The 22,115-nt window shown below is 38.2% G+C and overlaps 1 protein-coding gene and 1 long non-coding RNA gene across 4 annotated transcripts in view; both read left to right on the top strand.

Annotated features, from left to right (window-relative positions):
* Positions 1–22,115, top strand: part of LOC138912712 (gamma-interferon-inducible lysosomal thiol reductase) — a 130,320-nt gene that overhangs the window by 103,963 nt on the left and 4,242 nt on the right. The gene's annotated exons all lie outside the window — the stretch shown is intronic.
* Positions 19,842–22,099, top strand: LOC138912730 (uncharacterized). 2 transcript variants are annotated; one of them, XR_011418290.1, is made up of 4 exons: positions 19,842–20,043; positions 20,097–20,496; positions 21,539–21,601; positions 21,663–22,099. It is a non-coding gene; the product is annotated as an uncharacterized lncRNA (long non-coding RNA). The 2 variants fall into 2 exon arrangements; XR_011418289.1 differs by having other exon boundaries at positions 21,539–22,099.

The following is a 22,115-nucleotide window of genomic DNA, read 5'->3' as shown; positions in this document are numbered from 1 at the left end:
AAAAAAAATTTGGCATACAAATTAAAAATCGCCAATGAGGATTTTTTATTTTCCTTATACTGAAAAGCAATATGGCATTTTTTAAACATTAAACAAAAGAAAAACTGAATTAAATGAGTATTTTTTATTTTCCTTAGATGAAGAGCAACATGGCATTTTTTAAGCATTAAGCAAAAGAAAAACTGAAATAAAAAATTGCGCCGCAGTCCAAAAAAAAAAACAAATAAATGACGATTTTTTATTTTCCTTATACTGAAAAGCATTATCGCAACAAAAGAAAAATGATTACTTTGCGTTCAAAATTATAAATAACGTCTATGGGCTTGTGTGACGGCCAAGACCTTAAAAGAGGTGAACGGAAATGTTCCTCGTTGGACCGCGATTTCTTCAGATTTGCCTTAAAATGTTATATATTGGTCCTCCGTGGTCAAATAAATTCTTAAGAAATCGCTGTCCGCTGAGGATATTTAGTTCGCGGCTGTAGGGTCTGGCCCCCTATAAAAACAATTACACATTTTGTTTGAATTTTTCAGAAGGGCTATTATTTTGACAACTTATGAAACTCCAATGTGTTTTTTATAGCAAGTCGTAGAAAGACCAACTGTAAAACCATGGCAGTCCGCGCCTTTATTTCTTCATGTAAATTCCTAAGAATTCGCGGTCCGTCGAGGATAATGTTTTATCGAATTTTGGGGGTGTGGGCCGTAAAGTAGGGTATTACCAAAAATTTTAGATGCTGCATAGTATAATTATAAATGTAATTAATTAAATAACTTCTACTTAGAGATCCATACTTAAGCCATACTTTTCCAAATTTTTCAACTCTTCTGCACTAATTTTCAAAATAGCGTTTCGCTCGATGGTTTCTTTTTCGTCAGCTTTGTTTTTGCTATTTAATGCCTTTCGCAACAAAACTTGCGTATCGTCCTCTTTGTTATTTTTTACCAGAATAGAAGTAGCATGCAAATGCAATGGCATAGAATTTTCTTTTTCTTTCGTCAATTGAGATGCCAACTTACGCTTTAATCATGGTCCTGCCTCAGTATAAGTTAGGCATTTGCGACCAGGTTTGTCACTTGACGTGCCCTTTTACAAAAATGAAATTTTTATGTTCGACGAAAGCCACAGTGAATGTTTTTTCTTGAATCGGCCTATTACTCTATAACATTTTGGCAAGTTACGACTAAGAAAGCCAAAAAACTGCTTAATTTTCTTTTTTGACTATTGTGTGCTGACTATTGCTTATTTCGATTCCGTTCTTAGTTTGCAAAACAAATCCCATCACAGCGGATTGTTGCCGGTGGCTGTCGATCCAAACATTAAGCAATGTGTAGTGACAGAACTCGAATGCAACTACAACATGGAGGTTTTACGTAAAGCATGCAAAAACGTGCAAAAAGTATTGATAGGGTGCAATTAACAATTGTTATGTTTATAACTTCCAATTTTTACTTGCCTATATTATCCTATACTACAAATTACACAACACAGAAAGCAAAAACAAATGTTTAATTTGTCATCTATAAACTAAGCAACAAGACATTGAACAAAAGGACAAAAAGGACACATAATAAACATTCAGTGTTTATAATTTATTTTACTCTTTCACTCTTTGTATCCATATGGTAGGGGTACTATATACAGTTGCGAAAAAAATAATAGCACCACTTCGTCACAGGTTCTTAATATTAAAGAAATATGTGGAAAACGGGGATTTTTATTTAAAAAGTGTTTTTAATTATCTTGATTAGTATTCCACCTATTTGAAAAAATTGATACGGATATCGAAAATATTGTCTACATATAATTTTTTCAGATTTTAAGAAAAAAAGTCAAAAAAAGGCCGAAAAAAATAATAGCACCACTTCCGTTTTCTTTAAATAAAACGTTACGATGCGCTATATTCTTGTGTATAAAGGATATATTTTATGAGATTTGAGTAAAACCAACTTCTCCTGATATCCAGACATCAAATTGATTACCATTTGGCAATACAAGGACATGTGGAAAATTTTCCAAGTCGGAAAAGAAAAATATTCAAAAAAGAAACATATTGGATGGTAAACGGTCATGAAAACCGGTTGGATTGGTTAGGTTTGAACTTTGAAGGATAACACAGAAAAACCGAGTCCTGGCCCATTTTTCCTTTCAAAATGTTATATCACAAAGCACAAAGAATCTTATCAGGGCCAAAACTAAACTAAAACACGTGCTTAAAGTAATAGCGAATATTTTAATAGTTGGATAATGTATCAATAAACAAATTTATAAAATATGCACTTCAAAAAAAAATCCTATTCGAAATGCGAAACACATTTACAAGGGCATAGGGCTCGTCAAAAAAAACTTACAAATGAATGCCCGCAAACTTATGAGAATGTGTGAAGGCAAAGTTAAATTGGGTAAGAAGAAATCCTTTTTATAAGTCATGTGTCTTCTAAACAGCTAAATTGACTAAAAAAATGGTACCAAATCATCTATTTATTGAGCATGGACCTAGTATTAACATAGGCTTGTTTTTCCTTCTGGAAGTAAGATCAATACGGATGAATACATCGTTCATGAATCATCCTATGATGTAAATAGTAATACGGTAGTAATTCGTAGCTTAAACTGAATACAAAATACTTCTTAAATGAATCTTTGACCAATAAAATCCGGCCAGGATCACGGTCAGGATAGCAAAGAAAGAGTTCGAAAGTACTCTGTAAGCAATATACATTGACTTGTGTACTCGCTTGACCATATCACAACAAAAAATCTTCGAGTTTTTTTTTTAAAGACAGTTTATACAGTTAATCTAAAACGTCTTAAATCATTTCCGAATAAATTTGAAAATATCTCATGACTTTTGGGCCCCAATTCCTTTATAGGTAGGGTCCTGACTTGTTTAATCGATGGTAAGTCATTATATCCAAAAATCGCAAAAGATATTTACACTTTAAACTTAGATTTACTTGTTAGCTACAGCCAACTAAAGATTAAGTTACCCATTTGTCATTTTTCTACCTTTTATTCTATTTTTAGAGAAGTGGTGCTATTATTTTTTTCGTACGTTTTTCCAGTTTTGCATAGATTTTCTTAAATAAGTCCAGAAACCTTTTATGAAGCTAACATTTTTTTCATATTCAAATTATGTTTAGTCTTACTATTTAAAACCCGTTTTAAAAAGTTAAAAAAGTTAAAAAATGTGAGTAGGGTGACTAGTTAAAATTTTTTTGTGTTAGTGGTGCTATTATTTTTTTCGCAGCTGTATGTCCCTATTAATAAAATACCACACAGTAAAATATATGTTTACACAAATATAGTTTTATTATAGTTTTATTTCACAAATTTTATCTGGTCAGGATCACTGCTGGCATTCAACTGAACTTGCTCTCAGCTCACGACTCGTACCAACCCCCGACTCTCTAAGAGAGTGAGTCTGGTGAGATCACAAGAGAGAGAGCAACCCAGCGGGAACATTCCTCTGGAAAATATGATATTTTCATGAGGTTTCTTCATACAAGCGGAAGGGACAAAACCTCATTTACCCTTACATTTCTTCCGTCTCTGGTTTCAAAATACACGGGGGTGACACAAAAAGTAAGGGGTAAATGAGGTTTCTATGTGGTTTTCCAAGGGAATTTACATTTTCCCTACACCGCACAGTGTAAGATTTTGCCAATCTAGGGGGACTTAAATCAGTAGGAGTCGTATTTTTAAAGATATCGGCTTCAAATTTTGAGTGAATATTCTAGTAAGCCCAACGATTACGTTGGACATAAAAAATAGGCGTGGCACTTTTGGGGCGTTAAAAATTGAAAAAAAAACGGTTTTTTTTTAAGATAAAAACCCCAAAAAAAATATTTAAAAAAATGTTCGACATTTTTAACTATTTTCTTATTTTTTGTTATAATTTTTGCCAACTTAAAAAATTTTGTTTTTAATTTTTGGAGACCACTTTTTTGTGAAAAATGTTGAATTTTGGTTATATGCTCATGTTTTTAGCTGTAACTTCGTTATTATAAGCTGAGCAGCTGCAAATAAGGTTTTATATTAAAGATAACTGATAAAAAAAAACAAAAAAACTTTGGTCTATATTTTTAAGATTTTTTTTTATTAAATGGTAACAATTCAAACTTCATGTGTACATCGTCTAGTGGAGACAGTGACTCAAAAATGTCTTCTTGAGCACTTATCAGCCGTTTTACGGTATGATCAATAATGGATTGTAAACTTATTTCAGCATAGGATTCTCTTACTTTTATACCAGTAGGATAGCATAACATTTTTGACTCCTTAACGAGATCATAACATGGATATAATTTTGGACAGACCATTTTTGTGGTATTGTACTTCTATTTCTATCAGAAGGGCAAGTGCTTGATCTGCTGAAAGGTGTTTTGCAGTGCTATTAGAAGATAATTTAGCTTTCTTAATTATAGTCCCTGTGGACGGGGGAGCATTTGGTAATTCATTAATTAATTTAGCTGAATCCCGTTTTCCTTCTGCCCGCAAAGCCTGCTCTGCAGCTGATAGCAATTGATTCTCATCTATCGTAGGCAACAATTCTTAGCTTTTCCTTTTTCGTGTTTTAGGAAAACACTCAGAAAGACTTTTTGTGACCTCCCTCTTGTACTTGAGGTGGAAGCAATGACATCAATGCGACAGTCTTCGCCATTTAATGTGACCTGAAGGCCACTTGCATTATGAGCAAAAAACCTGGCTTTATCTCTCCTAGATTTCTCAAATCGGTTTTGAAACTCAAAAGACAGTGTAATTTCAATTTGGAGTGATCAATGTCATTGCCAAACACCATCACTGCGTGCTTTACAAGAGCGTCTCGCGGAGTGGTTTTTATGTTTTTCGACCAAACCTCGAAAAATGCGGCACGGCTAATTTCACTCGTTTCTAAAGAGAAGGTCTTTGGGCTAAATATGGGCAAGATTTTATTTTAGATTCTGAATCAGAATGAATGCATGCGAATGATGTATGTTCTGGTTGGATAGAATACGATAGAATAATATAAGTTTTTTTCCACCAAAAAACAGAAATATGAAAAAATACACTTACTTTTTGGCACTTTTTTCCAAAAATAAAAATAAAATTTTTTGGTCCCAAAAAATTTTGTTTGATTTTAAAAGTGGATTAAGAATTGTCTAAAGTTTCTGGGAAAAATAACTTTTGGCAGCTCCCACTGATCACGCGATGCAATTGATAAGGCTAAACTTTGTCAACTGTTGCTCGCTTCCCAGTGCAATTTTGCATGCATTTCTAAAGTCCAGCTTTAAAAACCGTTATCTTCCAAACAAAAATTATTTGTTTTGTTTTGTGCCTGTTTTTGTAATAGTTGAACATTTCTAAAAGTGCTGCTAAAAGCTCATCGACCTCAAAAATAGTTAAACTTTAGTTCCCGCTAGATTGGCAAAATCTTACACTGTGCACCGTTGCCTGCTAGAAGATACAGGATTTCCAACACTTTCTGCTAGAAGGAACAGGATTTTTAACACACAAAGAACCACCTTCTCACTTTCCCGGTGGGAAGCTCTACAACAACAACAACGTACTCTAAAAATATTCAAGAATGTTCTAGAAGGAATACAGTAACCCACCGGGAAAGTGAGAAGGTGGTTCTTTGTGTGCTGAAAATCCTGTTCCTTTTAGCAGAAAGTGTTGGAAATCCTGTATCTTTCAGCAGGCGACGGTGTAGGGAAAATGTAAATTCCCTAGGAAAACCACATAGAAACCTCATTTCCCCCTTACTTTTTGTGTCACCCCCGTGTATTTTGAAATCAGAGACGGAAGAAATGTAAGGGGTAAATGAGGTTTTGTCCCTTCCGCTTGTATGGAGAAACCTCATGAAAATATCATATTTTCCAGAGGAATGTTCCCGCTGGGAACTTATACATACATACATACTTACATACTACTACGTAGCCATCCTGCTACAATATTTAAACTTGTTTGGTTTGTTTACAATAGCCAGAGAAATCGAAGTGCAAAAACTACAAAGTTTTGCGTTTCTTTTTGAAAACTTGTGACCCTATTTTAAACTTTCGACTTTCTTAAGGAAAAAATACCCAAAAACGCCAAATAAAATTCTTTGAAAATGGATTATGGGTTATTTTAAGTATTATAAAATGTCATTTATGTAATACTAAAGAAAAACAAGAAAGGAAGCTAGCTTCGGCCAGCCGAAGCTTATATACCCTTGCAGATAAAGCAAACACCTATAGTTTAATGCTCACTCTGTGCAGTTCCAGGAATTCCAGATTCAGCGTGCATATTATTTAAATTTTGTTTTTAAGTTGTCAAAAATCAAAACGCCTACTACCTACAAAGTTACAGTGAATTTTCTTATATTTGTTTGAATATTTCTATGGGAGCCTTAAGATATAGTTGTCCGATCCGGCTCGCTCCGACATATGTACTACCTGCAATAGAAAGAAGACCTTGGGGAAAGTTTCATCGCGATAGCTTTAAAACTGAGAGACTAGTTCGCATAGAAACGGACAGACGGACAGACGGACAGACGGACACTGTTTTTACATTGTCAAAAATCAAAACGCCTACTTTCTACAAAGTTACAATAGTTTTTCCATTATTATACCCTTGCAGAGGGTATTATGATTTCAGTCAGAAGTTTGCAACGCAGTGAAGGAGACGTTTCCGACCCCATAAAGTATATATATTCTTGATCAGCATCACAAGACGAGTCGATCTAGCCATGTCCGTCTGTCTGTTTCTACGCAAACTAGTCTCTCAGTTTTTGAGCTATCGGGATAAAACTTTCCCAAAAGTCTTTTTTCTATTGCAGGTAGTATATATGTCGGAACCAACCGGATCGGACAACTACATCTTATAGCTCCCATAGGAAGGATCAAAAAAAAAAAACGTAAAAAAATTCTAGCTCCGGTGTTTTTTGAAATTTTACCTTCTACTCTTTCGGTTTTTTTGTTTTTTTTTAATCGGATCACTATATCATAAAGCTGCCATAGGAACGGTCGAAAAATTAAATGGAAGTTAATGGGAAAAAAATAATATCTTTGTTGGTTTTTATTACATTTCCTTCTACTCTGGGATATGACTATTTTGAAATATTTCCGAATTTCGATTTTAATTTTTAAAAGATCGAACTACTACTGTGATAGAAACGATCGAAAAATTAATGTGAAATAATAAGAAATTTAACATTTTTGCGATTTGTAAATTAATAGAATGATCTGCAAGGGTATATAAGCTTCGGCTTGCCGAAGCTAGCTTCCTTTCTTGTTTTTTTTTTATTATTCCTATGGGAGCCATAAGATATAGTGGTCCGATCCGGCTCGTTCCAACATATGTACTACCTGCAATAGAAAGAAGACTTTTGGGAAAGTTTCATCGCGATAGCTTTAAAACTGAGGGACTAGTTCGCATAGAAACGGACAGACGGACAAACTGACAGACGGACAGACGGACATGGCTATATGGACTCGGCTATTGATGCTGATCAAGAATATATATACTTTATGTGGTCGGAAACGTCTCCTTCACTGCGTTGCAAACATCTGATTGAAATTAAAATACCCTCTGCAATAGAGCTTGAAAATTATCGATAAATGACAGTATCGATATTTTCGATAATATCAAGGAAAGCAAAGACAAATTAAAAATAATGTTATAATTCTTTTAATACTACGTATTATTATTATATACATGCATAATACACTTACATTATTATTAATATTATTATTAGAAAAAATCGCGGGTTTTTTTTAATTTCCGATTTTCATTATTAAAATGCAATTTCAGACTAAAAGATCGTCCTCCTATTTTTGATCATTGAGTTGAGTTGCGTCACATGTCTAGAAAGACACCAATTCTTAGTCAAAGACATTCACGGCTTCTTAAGAATTTTTTTTAAAATATATTATGAGGAAATACTTATGTAAAATAATAGAACAAACCTTTGTTCCATACCATTTTTTGGTACTAAAGAAGAACAAATTCCTCCTCTTCTGAAGAATTCCCGGTTGCTTTTTTTTTTTTGATCCTTTGCCAAAATTCCTCAAACGGTCGTTGTTTTGTTTGTCGTTGGTATTAAAAGAACGAGAGTTCCTCCTTTCTCCAAGAAATCGCGGTTCTTTCATTTTCGATTTTATGCCACAACCTATGGTTATTTTCCCCAACTTTAATTGATACTATACCATAAAAAAGTAAAAATTCCTCCTCTTCTGAAGAATTTGCGGTTGTTTTTTTTTGGATCCTTGAGTCCAAATCGCTCAAACGATCTTCGAAAAGCGACCAATTCTTATCAAAGGCTATGAATTCGCGGTTTCTTGAGATTTTTTAATAGCGGACAGAAGGTCGGTAGCTGCAACCAAGACTTTGTTTTTGGTACTAAAAAAACTTAAGAGTCTCCTCTTCCCAAGAACTCGCGGTTCTTTTATTTTCCATTTTTTGCCATAACCTATGCCCTTTTCGCCTACTTTTAAGTATTTCATAATATCTATGGGACCAAAGAAGAATAAAATACCAAGAACTCGCGGTTCTTGCATGGTAATTTGTCCCTACTTTAAGTGATTTTGTATTAAAAGTTATTTTGGTCCTCAAAATTAAAGAGTGAAATCTGTTCGTTTCTCTCTAATAAAACGTCAGAAAAACATCGATGTTGTAGATAAACATCGATGTTTGAAAAATATCAGAAGTATCGATAATATCGATACTGACATCGATAATTTTCAAGCTCTACTCTGCAAGGGTATAAAAAAATGTAAAAATTACTCACTTTCGAATTTTATGCCCATAGGCGGCTCCAGACTCTTGTGCTATTGATTGCAAATTAAAAAGAGTTTTAAAGTGGCTTATTTTCGAAACGTTCAGTTAGATTTGTCCAAGCTGAGCGGAAGCCATCATAGGTGAGTGGGGATTTTGAAACTATGGAATGAGCTTCGCCACTAGTTTTGGAATTTAAACGAAGTAATTTTTCAACGGGCAGAAGACGCGGATTGTCTATATATATCACCGTGAAAAGGTCCCGGAATGTCGGCCAGCGAAGATAATCGCCCGAGAAAACCTGTGTGTCGATACGAGGGAGCTTGAAATTTTTGGGAGGAGCCCTGTTGGATTTCGATTTGCTCGAGGATCTGAAAGGCGACCTTTTTGTATACATCGAACGTTATATTGTATTTGAGAATAGATTTCGTATCTGCGGCGCTATTGACTGACATGCTCCCTACGGACTTTGAGGACGGATAAGGTAGGGGTGGATGCACCTGTACCTTTTATGATAGCCTCAAAATGGATCAAAAAATGGAAAAAATGGATTAATAAACAATTCGGAATTTAGGAACCAATTGAAAAGTCCGTAAGGTCACACTGGATTGTGTGGACGAAGTTGTGTGGAGATTTTGTTATTTTCCGAAATAATATGAAAATAAATATTGAAGTGTATGCACAAAAAATAATTATTAATTTATGCAAACGGAAAATATGGTCACATTAATGTACGGATAGGGAAAAAATATTTAATTGCCTTACAAAGTTTAAAATTCGGATTTTAGGAGGTTTTTTTTTATTAATTATTTGAAGCACATTGTGCGCTGCAGAATACTTCGAGAGTAGGTACATATGTGTGTAGCTAACAGCTGGATATAGGAAGGCACCGATTGCGGGTGTTTTTATTACGAATAGCGGAATAGCTTCGAAATACAAAAAAACATTTGCGAGAATATATTGAAACCCTTAGCTCAACAAATGTATGTAGATGAAGTGGACTGTATTTTGATATATTTATGTAAAAATACATATATGCACGCAGCAGGAAACACAGTAAAAACACAAAAGGTGCCAATTTCGGCGGATCACTTTGATTTGAATATATTCACTGTGGCTGGATTATATATTGTTTTGAGGAGATGCTGTTTTGCACCCCACTTCGGCCGTTTCTATTAAATTAAAATAAAAAGACCTAGCTTTCGTTTTAGAGATCGTGTACTTCGAAGTTTTTAGCGCAAGACGAGAGAAGATAATAATAAGTGTTGTACAGTGTTCGTTTTCGAGGTATTACATTCGTGCTGTTAAATTAACATGGTGCTGTTAACGCAACGCAGATGCTGCACAGCTGTTAGCAAACTTTACGTTATAGTTACAAACTGATAGTAAACAATGAAATTTAGGCGTTCTGCTGCTGTTGGAAGATTACGGCTTTCAACCGGTTTGGTTTCGATTGGCAGAACGGCGATCCTTGCTATGGCTCTCCTGACCACTCCCTTTGCGGTGCGGATAACGACAACTCTTGAAACGCCGTCCCCTCCTGTGATGACGCTGTCCACTCTGCCAAGGGGCCACTTGAGTGGCGGCGCGTTGTCCTCCTTTATCAGGACCATGGTTCCGGGTTGGAGATTTTGTCGAGTCGTCTTCCACTTCCCACGCTCTTGAAGAAGGGACAAGTAGGATGTGCTCCACTTCCTCCAGAACGCTTTCTGCATCTGGCACACCCTTTGCCAGCGACTGAGGTGACCTGCGTTTAGGTGGCTCAAGTCAGGCTCGTCGATCGTTGCGTTCGCCTTGCCCCAGATAAAATGGCCGGGTGTGAGAATCTCCAAATCGTTAGGATCTTCTGAAATAGAAGAAAGAGGTCTTGAGTTGAGCATTGCTGAGATTTGACAAATGAGGGTTCGAAGCTCGTTGAATGAAAGAGTTGAATTTGCAACGACGCGGTAGAAATGGTACTTTGCTGATTTCACCGCGGCCTCCCATAATCCACCGAAATGTGGGGAACGTGGAGGAATGAAATGCCAATTTACTCCCAACGCTGTACAGTTGTTGAAAATCTCGCTTCTCACTTAGAAATAATTCGCGAAGTTCCTTCAGCTCGTTCCGACCACCTAGAAAGTTCGTGGCGTTATTAGTCCATATTGAATGCGGTTTCCCTCGAAGGCTTATGAAGCGTTTCAATGCTGCGAGAAATGATGATGTCGATAAGTCCTCCACCAATTCCAAATGAACTGCCTTCGTTGCAAAACATATGAAAATTGAGACGTAGCATTTTTCTGGCGCGTGGTTCCTTACTTCCGATTTTGTGTAAAATGGACCGCAAAAGTCAATGCCAGTTACATTAAATTTTGCGCTTGGCTGGACGCGCTCGGCTGGCAGAGGGGCCATTACTTGATCGAGAAGTTTGGGCCGCATTCGAAAGCAGCGTATGCATTTATTGATGATACTCGATACAGCTTTGAGCCCTCCAATGGGCCGGTATCGTTGACGAACTGTTGCAAGGAGGAATTGAGGACCAGCATGAAGGAATGTGGCATGGTAGTGCGCGATTATTGCATCGGTAACTGGATGATGCTTAGGCAGCAAAATTGGATGCCTGGCTTCGTACTCGAGGTTTGAATTCTGAATACGACCTCCGAAGCGCAGAAGTCCTTCGTCGTCCAAGAACGGGCATAAAGACCGCAGCTTGCTGCTAGGGGGCAGCGGGTTCTTTAAACTTAGCGCTTTGTACTCCTCGCCGAAATGCACAATGTGAATGCTTCTCAGCATTTGAGCGCCTCTCGGGTAGATCAGATGGATGATACACGGCTTGTGGCCAACCTGCACTGCCGGCTTGTAAAAATGAAGGTCCGTTTTTCCAAAGTGGTGATTCTAACAGTTCAAGTGGCTTGCATCCTCTTGACAATATATCCGCCGGGTTTAGCTGTGACGGCACTGGATTTGAGCTACTCTGTTGGAAACAAAAATGTTGAAATTAGAAGGGGCTTCTCGTATCCAAGCAAGTGCTACTGTAGAGTTGCTCCAGCAGTGGTATTTGCGGACGAATTTGAATTCCTTGGCGATGTTTGACATAAGATCGGATAAAAGAAGCGCTGCTGAGAGTTCGAGCTTTGTGATTGTCAGCGTTTTTAAAGGAGAGACCCTGGATTTCGAGCATAACAAATTTGCCGAATATGCACCCTGCAACTCAGATTGGACGTATACGCAAGCACCATAAGCAGCCATGGTTGCATCGCAAAACCCATGTAGCTCAATTGTGGCCAATGGCTTTAGAATGAATCGCGGAAATGTTAGACAAACGCTTGAAAGCTGAGAAATTAACAGTCGTCCCAGTCCAACCTTTCCTTCCATAGAGCTTGAAGAAATATTTTGAGTTTGGTAACGACGGGTGAGATTAATCCGAGTGGGTCGTAAACCTTGGCTATCATGGACAAGATACTTCGTTTTGTGATTGGTTTATCGGGTGAATTATGTGCGAAGTTAAAGAGCAGGCAATCGGTGCTGGGATCCCAGGCTAAGCCAAGAGCCTTTGCGATGTTGGTGCCATCCTTAAATTCCATAAGCTTTTCACAATCTGAATCGCTTTCTCCTTCTAATGCGGCAGGCTCGTTTGAGCACCACTTTCGGATCGGAAAATTTCCCTTTGCCAAAAGCTGTTTTACTTGTAGACGGATGTGGACGGCTTCCTCCACGGAATCTCCTCCTGAAATTAAGTCGTCTACATAAAAATCCTGTCGCACGATTTTCGCAGCTAGTGGGAAGTTTCTTTATTCGTCGAGAGCCAGCTGCTGCATAGCTCGAATTGCTAGAAAGGCAGCGGGCTTGGTTCCGTACGTTACGGTATCCAACGTTTATGTCCTTATTTCTTCATCGGGATGATCGCGCCATGGGATGCACTTAAGAAATTAATCTGGGTGAGCTACTCGCACGCAGCGATACATCTTGCAAATATCGCCGCACATAGCAACTCTGAGAAGACGAAATTTGATGAGAATGTTAAAGAGTTTGGGCTGTATGGACGGGCCCGTATATGGCAGATCATTTAGAGGTACTCCTGACGTAGATTTGGCTGATCCGTCAAAAACCACACGCAATTTTGTCGTAGAGCTATCAGGTTTCTCAACGCAATGATGCGGCAAATAAAATTGTGGGAAAACATGCTGCTGGGAAGCCAGTGACATATGGCCCAGCTCGATGTATTCGCGCATGAAAGCAGAGTACTTTAGTTTGGTTTGAAGGTTTTTTGCCAGTTTGACTTCGAGTGCCTTGAAGCGTGTAAGTGCGCGTTGAAAGGAATCTCCTAACGTGCTGAATTTAGTCGGCAACCTTACAGAGTACTGACCCGACTCAAGTCTAGAGTAGCCCTGTAGAAACTGCTGTTCGCATATTTCGTCGTCAGCGGATGCTGCGGGAGATTCGCCGTAGGAACTGTCGATTTCCCAGAATCTTTTGACAATCTCTGATAAGGAATCATCCTCAAAGTTAGGGACTTTGGAGAATTGGTAAATTATCTGCCATTCGAATTTGGCCTACACAGATTAGGTCGAAAAATAGACCGGCCCCTAGCAATAAATCTATTCTCTGAGATTTGAAAAACGTGGGATCTGCGAGGGATATGTTTTTAGGAATGCTCCAGCCTGAGATGTCGAGTCCAAAGTTCGGTTGATAATTTGTTATCGAACGAGTTATAACTGCTGGGAAGGATGTAGTGAATCTCTTGTCACAGGACTGAGCTACAATGTCAGCTGACAAGTTAGATGCGATCGTTGACTCGCCAATTCCTGATATCGATACGGCTGCATGATGAACCTTGATCTGAAGCTGGTTAGCCAGACGCGTGGTGATAAAGTTGAGTTGACCACGTTCCTAGAGTTGTCTTCAGGGTAAGTGGCTACGAGAGTGGAAGCTAAGGGCGTTGCTAAATCTGGTATACTTGGCTGAAATGCTATTGTAAGCTGCGAGCCAGGTGCACATAAGACAAGTGATTGAGCCGCTATGGGGGCCAAATGCAGTAAAGAATGGTGCTTTTGTTGACAGTGCCTGCAATGACCTGAGCGACATTACTGCAAGCCATGACCTTTCCGGTCAATTTAGGCACAGATTTAAACGTTTGGCTTCCTTGTGACATAAGCTTGGGGACAGATTTATGAATAGTGGGCATTTCACGATATAGTGACCCTTAGAATCGCAAAAGGTACAAGGTTGTTGGATTCTGGTGCTTGTGGCAATGAAAGAGCTTTGATTTGATCTATGGGAGCTTCGGCTCACCTGAAGGCTAGATGTGGGTACCGTAGCGCTGTGAAGATTTTCCATCATGCAACACCTCCGTTCCAGATAAGTTGACATATTAGTCCAGCTGGGCAGCATGTCGGATGGCAGTGCCTCCTCCCATCTTTCCTGAGTGTTTTGGTCGAGCTTGCGTAAGATGATGTGAATGAGCAGTCCATCGGCCAGCTGAGGAATGTGTCAACCATGGTGCTAAGTGCCCGAAGGTGTGAGTTGATTTTGTCACTTAGACCGCGCAGAGCTTCTGAAGATCCCTTTTCATCGTTTGCCAGTCCAAAAATAGCTCGAACATGGCCCCGAAAATGTAGCAACTTGTTATCAAAACGCTTTGTAAGTAACTCCAATGCCTTATTGTAATTGGCATCGGCAGGTTCCAAAGATTTAATTGTGCTTAGAGCCGCGCCATTTAAGCATGCGCGCAGGTGTTGAAATTTCTCTACATTGCTTAAATCCTCGTTGTTACCGACGACACTGTTGTACATGGCAATGAAATCTGGCCAATCCTCGTAGCTGCCGCTGAACCTGGGCAAGTGTAATTCTGGTAGCCGAGACTTGCGCTTGTTTAGTTGAGAGGAAACATTGATGCTGCCCTGGTAGGCAGGAAGTGTTGTTGAGTTAGCATCTGCGATGTGTGACTTCATAAAGGTATCCATGTGGCGAGTCAGCGAAGACTTTGCTTTCCAATAGGAAATTGCGAACTCGGAGCGTGTATTTGAAGAAAGCTCGAGCAGGTCCACCCTTTCCAGTTTATCTTGCCACAATTCGAAGTCTTCCTTCATTTTATTAATTGTGTCTATACGAACTATTAAGTCGGCTTCGTCGTGGGTGGTCAAGTCGGCGATGCTGAAATGGTCGCCCATTGCCTTCAGTTGGCGCTGAATTGATGCGCACTTGGCCTTGTAGAAGTCAATGTCAGCCGATCCATCATCTTGATTGTTTGCCGGTGGCTAGTTGTCAGGATCTTTGGGCATCTTAGATGTGGCTCACTGTAGCACGACTAACGGATACAAGAAATTTGCCCTTGACGATTTCGAAAGTCAAATTTGGGCACAGAAAAACGCGATTACCGTTTTCTGGAGACGATTGTGTGTGTGTGTGCCTGACGGCGTTTGGCCAGACAGCAAAAGGTTAGAACCGAAGTTGCGATTTGCATTAAAAACCGGGATAGTATTACGTCGGGGTCACCAATGTTTTGAGGAGATGCTGTTTTGCACCCCACTTCGGCCGTTTCTTTTAATTTAAAATAAAAAGACCTAGCTTTCGTTTTAGAGATCGTGTACTTCGAAGTTTTTAGCGCAAGACGAGAGAAGATAATAATAAGTGCTGTACAGTGTTCGTTTTCGAGGTTTTACATTCGTACTGTTAAATTAACATGGTGCTGTTAACGCAACGCAGATTCTGCACAGCTGTTAGCAAACTTTACGTTATAGTTACAAACTGATAGTAAACAATGAAATTTAGGCGTTCTGCTGCGAACATATACTTTTTACACACGGAAAAATTTAGTTTTTAGACAAAGAATATATATTTTAAAAATTAGTAATAATGACCGTGTGGTAGGTATGATTTTGTTATTAGGGTCTTGGAATTGATTTAGCAATGCAGGAGTGGACTGTATTAGAATATTTGTGTGAATATATACACGCATATGGAACACAGTAAAAATTTCAGAGTGAACAATTTTAAAAATCGAAAACTTTTACTGTGGCTGGGTAACATTTTTACACACACTTGAAATAAATAATTTATTTTCGCAATATATTATTTGAATAAATTGGCACTGCGGAATTGGAAATACGGGCTCGGAATAATTTCGAGTGTGCGAAATTCGGTCACAAAGGAATTGCGATATTTTGGAATGTATTTGTATATGTAGTAAATGCCGTTGCGTCGGATTTAACTGATTTTCGATTTAGACAAGACCATACAACAAGTTGAACGAAATAGGTTTCGAGCAACTGGCTGTATGACCGGCAAATAATAATAATATATGGAACTTATCTGAAGCGCTTCTAGCCACCGAAGCTGGTGAAAATCCCGGAAAATTCCAGGAGAGGAAAAATCCGAAAACTTAGAAGTCCGGCTCGAAGGATCAAATGTTGGGGCGGGGGTAGCTTGATTGTAGGAGGTTATGAGTGCCAGGAAAATTCGGGTGAAAAACGCGCAGAATTATATCGAAAACACGGTGGAATACTTTCGGGGTTTTGCGCGACGTGCGGCTGTTTATTTGTGCACTTGTAAATTGGAACTAATTACATGAAGCTTAACTTAGCGGCTCCAGAGCGGAAAGGGAGCGCGAAGGGCAAAGCAAGCGAGCGAGATTTCAACATCTGTGTTTGGACTCAATGTTGTTCAACATGTCCAACGACCAACAAATCAAACAGTACTACAGTTTGGTAACAGTACCAGGCGTCTAGTTGCACCCACGGCAGATAACAAGTGCTGATCGGCACATTCTATATAGTCAATATGAACGGTTGACTCGATGTCTCACTGACCCGCCAAGCGGTCAGCACATTCTGCAGTGTCAGCCGATCCAACTACGCTAACCGCTGCCATAGTCAAAACATACTGACCTACTCCAGAATACAACCCATTCCACTATTCTTTACACTTAACTTCCTCATTTCCAAGTAGTATATAACCATGTACCAAGCTCACAATAAATCAGTTATCAACACATCTTATAACTCCGCGGTCTTCCTTTCTGCCCTCCGGGAAGAGGACTCGTATACAAACTTATATTGATCCACAAGCCACGCTTGGGATCAAACAATCTGCCTCCCGAAATAAAACGCCCTTTTGGCGTGAACTTTTTAAAAAAAAAGGTTCCGAGAGAATTGTTATAACTTTGTAAATTATTCATTCTTTGTAATTATTCATATATATCAAACGCTTGTTGTTTCGATAAAAACATGTACTATCAATAAATAATAACTTCAGTTTCATAAAATAATTGCTACACACCTGAAAAAAATCCAAAGTTCCCTAAATTTTTTCGCTCAAAAAGGTATATAACCCCTTAAAGTTTTTTTTAAAGTGTCAATCATTATCTTTCGAACCCCATACTTAGAATAACTTTTTTTTTAAGGGAGAAACAAATTCAAGAAAGCATAGTCAAAAAACATAAAGTCATACAGCTGCGGTCAAAATAGTAGTAGTGTTGCCGCCGTGTGTTTTTAAAAGTTTGTTGTTAATAATAACACAGGTCAACGAAATGGACTTCATTAAAAGCTGCAGCCCTGTTGGCATTAAAATATGTTAATATAGACGTATATAAGCATATCTGCATACTTAGTTTTCGCGTTTAACGGGTGGTATTTGGCAATCGGAGGTTTGAAAAAAATAGCAACATTTAATGTTTTGATTTAAGATATCTTCGAGGGTCTTGTGCTCAGGTGTAATAAAACCTATGGCAAAAAATTGCTTAGATGCCCTTCTAGATAATTGTATTTAAGGCGCTATCATAATTTGAGTCAATCAAAGCCTATGAGCCATTGAAGTAATTTGTTCAACCAACTTGATGCGGTGAACAGGCTTAAAAAAATACAAGGAAAAATATGTGCCCTAAACTATTTGACAGGCATCTAGAGGCGTCTTTTCCCGAATTTTTAAGATAAATACCATTATTGTACTTCGAAGGATGGAATTCATAGAATTTTTTTCCTAAAGCCTAGTACTCAGTTCGGCTAAGAGTTTTACTAGTCGAAAAATATTAATCTTTTAGTGTGACCGAAGTTTTTGGAGTTCATCCGCAATGCATGTAGCATGATCTTACTCTCAGCAAACAAATCAACTGGCGCCAATTTTAAAATATTATAAAACGTTGAGCCGACCTGGGTCGCAACCTGGGTCCATTCCAATTCGCTGTTGGAATGTCCATTCCAATTCGCTGTTGGAATGGCGATATGTATTGCAGCAACTCCTACAGGAAGTTTTCCATTAGTTTTTGTGGTTTTCCTTCCATTTATAAATTGTTATTGGCACACCGCTTCTGCACAAACATAGCCAAAGATCAAATTTTTTATTCTTTGAGCCGCGGCTAAAGGCGTTCATCGGAATTCATCCGCTAAATCTAGTATTTGGTTGGTATATCCTTACCATTCCCTTAGCTCAACTGAGTACCGCGGTGGCTAAAGGCTTTACCTACCTATTTGACTCTCGCTTACTCCTATGCTTAGCTAGCAGTTTTCGTCGTACTGAGTACTAGGCTTAAGAACGTAAAAAGTAACAAGTATTTTTAAGTCACTCCTACGTAACGAGTTTGTCGTGATTTCACACAGTAGGTTTTTTAAAGATAACAGTGGCGTAACCTTAAAATTGTGGGGGGGATTTTTTAGGCATATTGCCCCCTTAAAAATATAATTTTTCTATGTTCCGCGCCTACTGCTAACCAAATTGAATAGCACATTTTTACTAATGTGTCAGATATTTATGTAAAATGGGATTTAACAAGAAAGGAAGCTACCTTCGGCCAGCCGAAGCTTATATACCCTTGCAGATAAAAGAATGCTCACTCGGTGCAGTTCCAGGGATTCCAGATTCAGCGTTTCTATTTATTTAAATTTTGTTTTTAAGTAGTCAAGAATCAAAACGCCTACTTCTTACAAAGTTACAATGAATTTTCTTATATTTGTTTGAATATTCCTATGGGAGCCTTAAGATATAGTGGTCCGATCCGGCTCGCTCCGACATATGTACTACCTGCAATAGAAAGAAGACCTTCGGGAAAGTTTCATCGCAATAGCTTTAAAACTGAGAGACTAGTTCGTATAGAAACGGACAGACGGACATGGCTAGATAGACTCGGCTATTGGTGCTGATCAAGAATATATATACTTTATGTGGTCGGAAACGTCTCCTTCACTGCGTTGCAAACATCTGACTGAAATTATAATACCCTCTACAGGGGTATAAAAATACTTGTTACTTTTCACGTTCTTATGGAAAAAATTCTATAAATTCCATCCTTCGACATAGAATGGTCTTATTTGTCTTAAAAATTCGGTAAAAGACGCCTCTAGATGTCTGTAAAATATTTTGGGGCACATATTTTTCCTTGTATTTTTTTAAGCCTGTTCACCGCATCAAGTTGGTTGGGAATAGAGGTGAACAAATTACTTCAATGGCGCATAGGCTTTGATTGACTCAAATTATGATGGCGCCTTAAATACAATTATCTAGAAGGGCATCTAAGCAATTTTTTGCCATACGTTTTATTACAACTGAGCACAGGCCCTCGAAGATATCTTAAATCAAAACATTAAATGTTGCTATTTTTTCAAACCGCGACCCAAATACCACCCGTTAAACTCGAAAAGTAAGTATGCAGATATGCTTCTAACCGTCTATATTAACACAATTTAATGCCCATAGGACTGCACCAAAAACACTGTCGTCCTGTGTAATAATTTTTGTTAATTAATATACAATCCACACAAATATATACTCCTGTTCCTAAGAATTCGCGGTCTTTAAAAAATATTTTTCTTATGGTTGGTTTGTTTTAAATGGATTCTTTAAAAACCGCGAAATCTTAGGAACTGGAGGATCTTGTAATTGGTTGGACCGTACTCTTCATAGCTACAGCTTTATTTCCTATACCTGCCTCGAAATAAAAAAAAACGAAATCTTAAGAACAATTAATGATTGTTTTTGGCTAAGAAGCTGAAAATTTAAATTGAAAAACAAGAAGGAAGGTGTTACTGTAATAGTCTAGTCACACTATGTGGGGTAACCTATCGAGTGAGCCAATAACCCCAGTACTCCATAAAAGTGTTTCCACATGGTTAACCCTATTTTTCGGGTTATGTCAGTTGGCCTTTGTTTTGATTTTCATTTGTGACAAAATTCAGAGGAAAATTTTAAAATATGGAAAAAAAAGATATTGAAGCGTTGCTGATTGCTGTGGCTGACCATTATTATAAAACAATGGTAAGGCTGATGAGCTTAGCAGGGATGTCCATAGAATCCTTCCGGAACTTTAGAAGTCGTCCATCTCGGAGTGTTGGGACCTTGGTATTAAATTAACTAGTTTTTGCAGACTTCTTGTTAATTTTTATTTAAACCAGCCACGATTTGGAACCTTTTGGGAGGAGGATGTATCCAATAATTCGGATGAGTTCTTCAAGGAACATTTTCGCTTGGAAAAATGAACTTTTGATACCCTAGTGGAACGCCTACCAAACCTCCGAACGAAGGACACACGATTTCGTATGGCAATTCCTTTGGAAAAGAGAATAGCGATAGCCTTGTACACTCTTGGGTCCTCTGCTGAGTACCGTACGATAGCGTGTTTGTTTGGTGTGTCCAAGCCGATAGTGTGTCGAATCCTTAATGAGTTTACGCGGGAAGTCATTGTTAAACTTGCTCCGGAGTACCTTCCGCCTGCCTTTTTAACCCAGGAGGCCATTTTAGAAAACGTAAAGGGTTTTGAGGACATGGGTTTTCCACAATGCTTTGGAGCAATTGGCAAGTGCATATTGAAACTGTCGATTATATATACCCTGCAGGAAACGGAATCAGTTTTGGACTAATAAAATACTAGTTGGGTCAAGAAGGTTAACTAGTTCAAGTTATGTCCATTTCCTTGTAACGAAGTGGTCCATTTTTCATATGCTTGTCGTCGGAAACAACTAGTCCATTTGCTACTAGTTTTGCACTAGTGACTGTTAACCAATTTATGGTTACAGCTGTTAAACTACACTAAAAAAAATATTTTCACGAAAAAACTAAAAATTAATCTCCAAACCATCAAGTGATTGGATTTCACTAGTACTTGACGATGTCTAACTTGACGCTCTCCTAATTAAGTATCCAATTAATAGGCGCGGTCCTTAGAGAATTTCTGATAATTATTATGTAATTAAATACAGTAAATGATAATTAAATGGAATTAAAACAAACTTACTTTTTTTGAGGCAAGTCGCCCTCTCTAGGACTTGAACCCGGGACCTTTGGATTTGTATACACACTAACTGATTGAGCCATACACGCATCACATTTTGTAATGCCCTAACAAGGTTTATGTGACATAATTCATAAACAATGATTTTTCACATATATATTGCCTCGGACAGATTAAATACCTAGCAAACAAAAAAAAATGTACAGAGACTGGGGATTGAACCGAGGACCTCGAGTGTTTGATTTGTTTAGTGTTAAATTTCCCAAGACATTTACACTCTAGGCTATATTTTTGGATCATATGTGTTTCATTTGCAACTAGTTAAATTCCAGTTGCCTTTTAACTAGACCCTAACATGTATTTGTTCTACCAATTAAATATTTTTAAGGTTTTTTTTGTCAGAAAGGTACTAGTCCGAGACAAGTTTCTTTTTTACTAGTTTTGTATTAATCATTTTTTCGACTAGCACAAAATTTCTAGACCCTGTGTAGTCCACATGCATTCAGACAAATTCCGGTTGCTTTATATTAGTTGTATAACTAGTTGTTTTTCAGACTAGTTCGCATTTTTCCTGCAGGGTACTTATACAAAAACTATTCCTAATAGATGGCTGCCACATCGAAGTGCGACCTCATGCTAAGGACGCTGTGGACTACCATAATTACAAGGGTTGGTATTCAACCGTGCTTTTTGCTATGGTCGACTATCGCTATAGATTTTCCTACATAAGCGTCGGCAGTCCGGGTCGGCGCCACGACTCAAAGATATTTGAGAATTGGGAGATTCGGCATTTCGTTTTTCGAGGAATCTTATGAAACCCTATCCGTTTTCCGTAGAAGCCAACCAGGAACAGAAGGCTTTCAATTACAACCTGTCAAAGACTAGAAGAGTAGTGGAGAATGCTTTTGGCCACCTCAAGGCACGATTTCGAAGGATCGGAAAAGGACTAGACAACAGAGTTGAAAAATCTTCCCAAATTATATCCTGTTGCTGCATCCTGCACAACTTCTGTATCGCCCACAACAGCTTTGTGCCAGAGTCATGGCAGCAAGGCGCTGAATTAGTCCAAAGACAGGATACTCCGGAGCACGAGCTTTGGCTAGGAAATACAAATGAAAGAGCAGAAACGATACGAAGAGCCCTTGCAATGGAATTCTTAAATCGTAATGCCTAATTGCCTAAT

The sequence above is a fragment of the Drosophila takahashii genome, chromosome 2L, assembly GCF_030179915.1.
Source record: "Drosophila takahashii strain IR98-3 E-12201 chromosome 2L, DtakHiC1v2, whole genome shotgun sequence".
Taxonomy (NCBI): Eukaryota; Metazoa; Arthropoda; class Insecta; order Diptera; family Drosophilidae; genus Drosophila; species Drosophila takahashii.
Note: the sequence above shows the minus strand (reverse complement) of the source record. Positions and strands in the feature narration are given on the sequence as shown.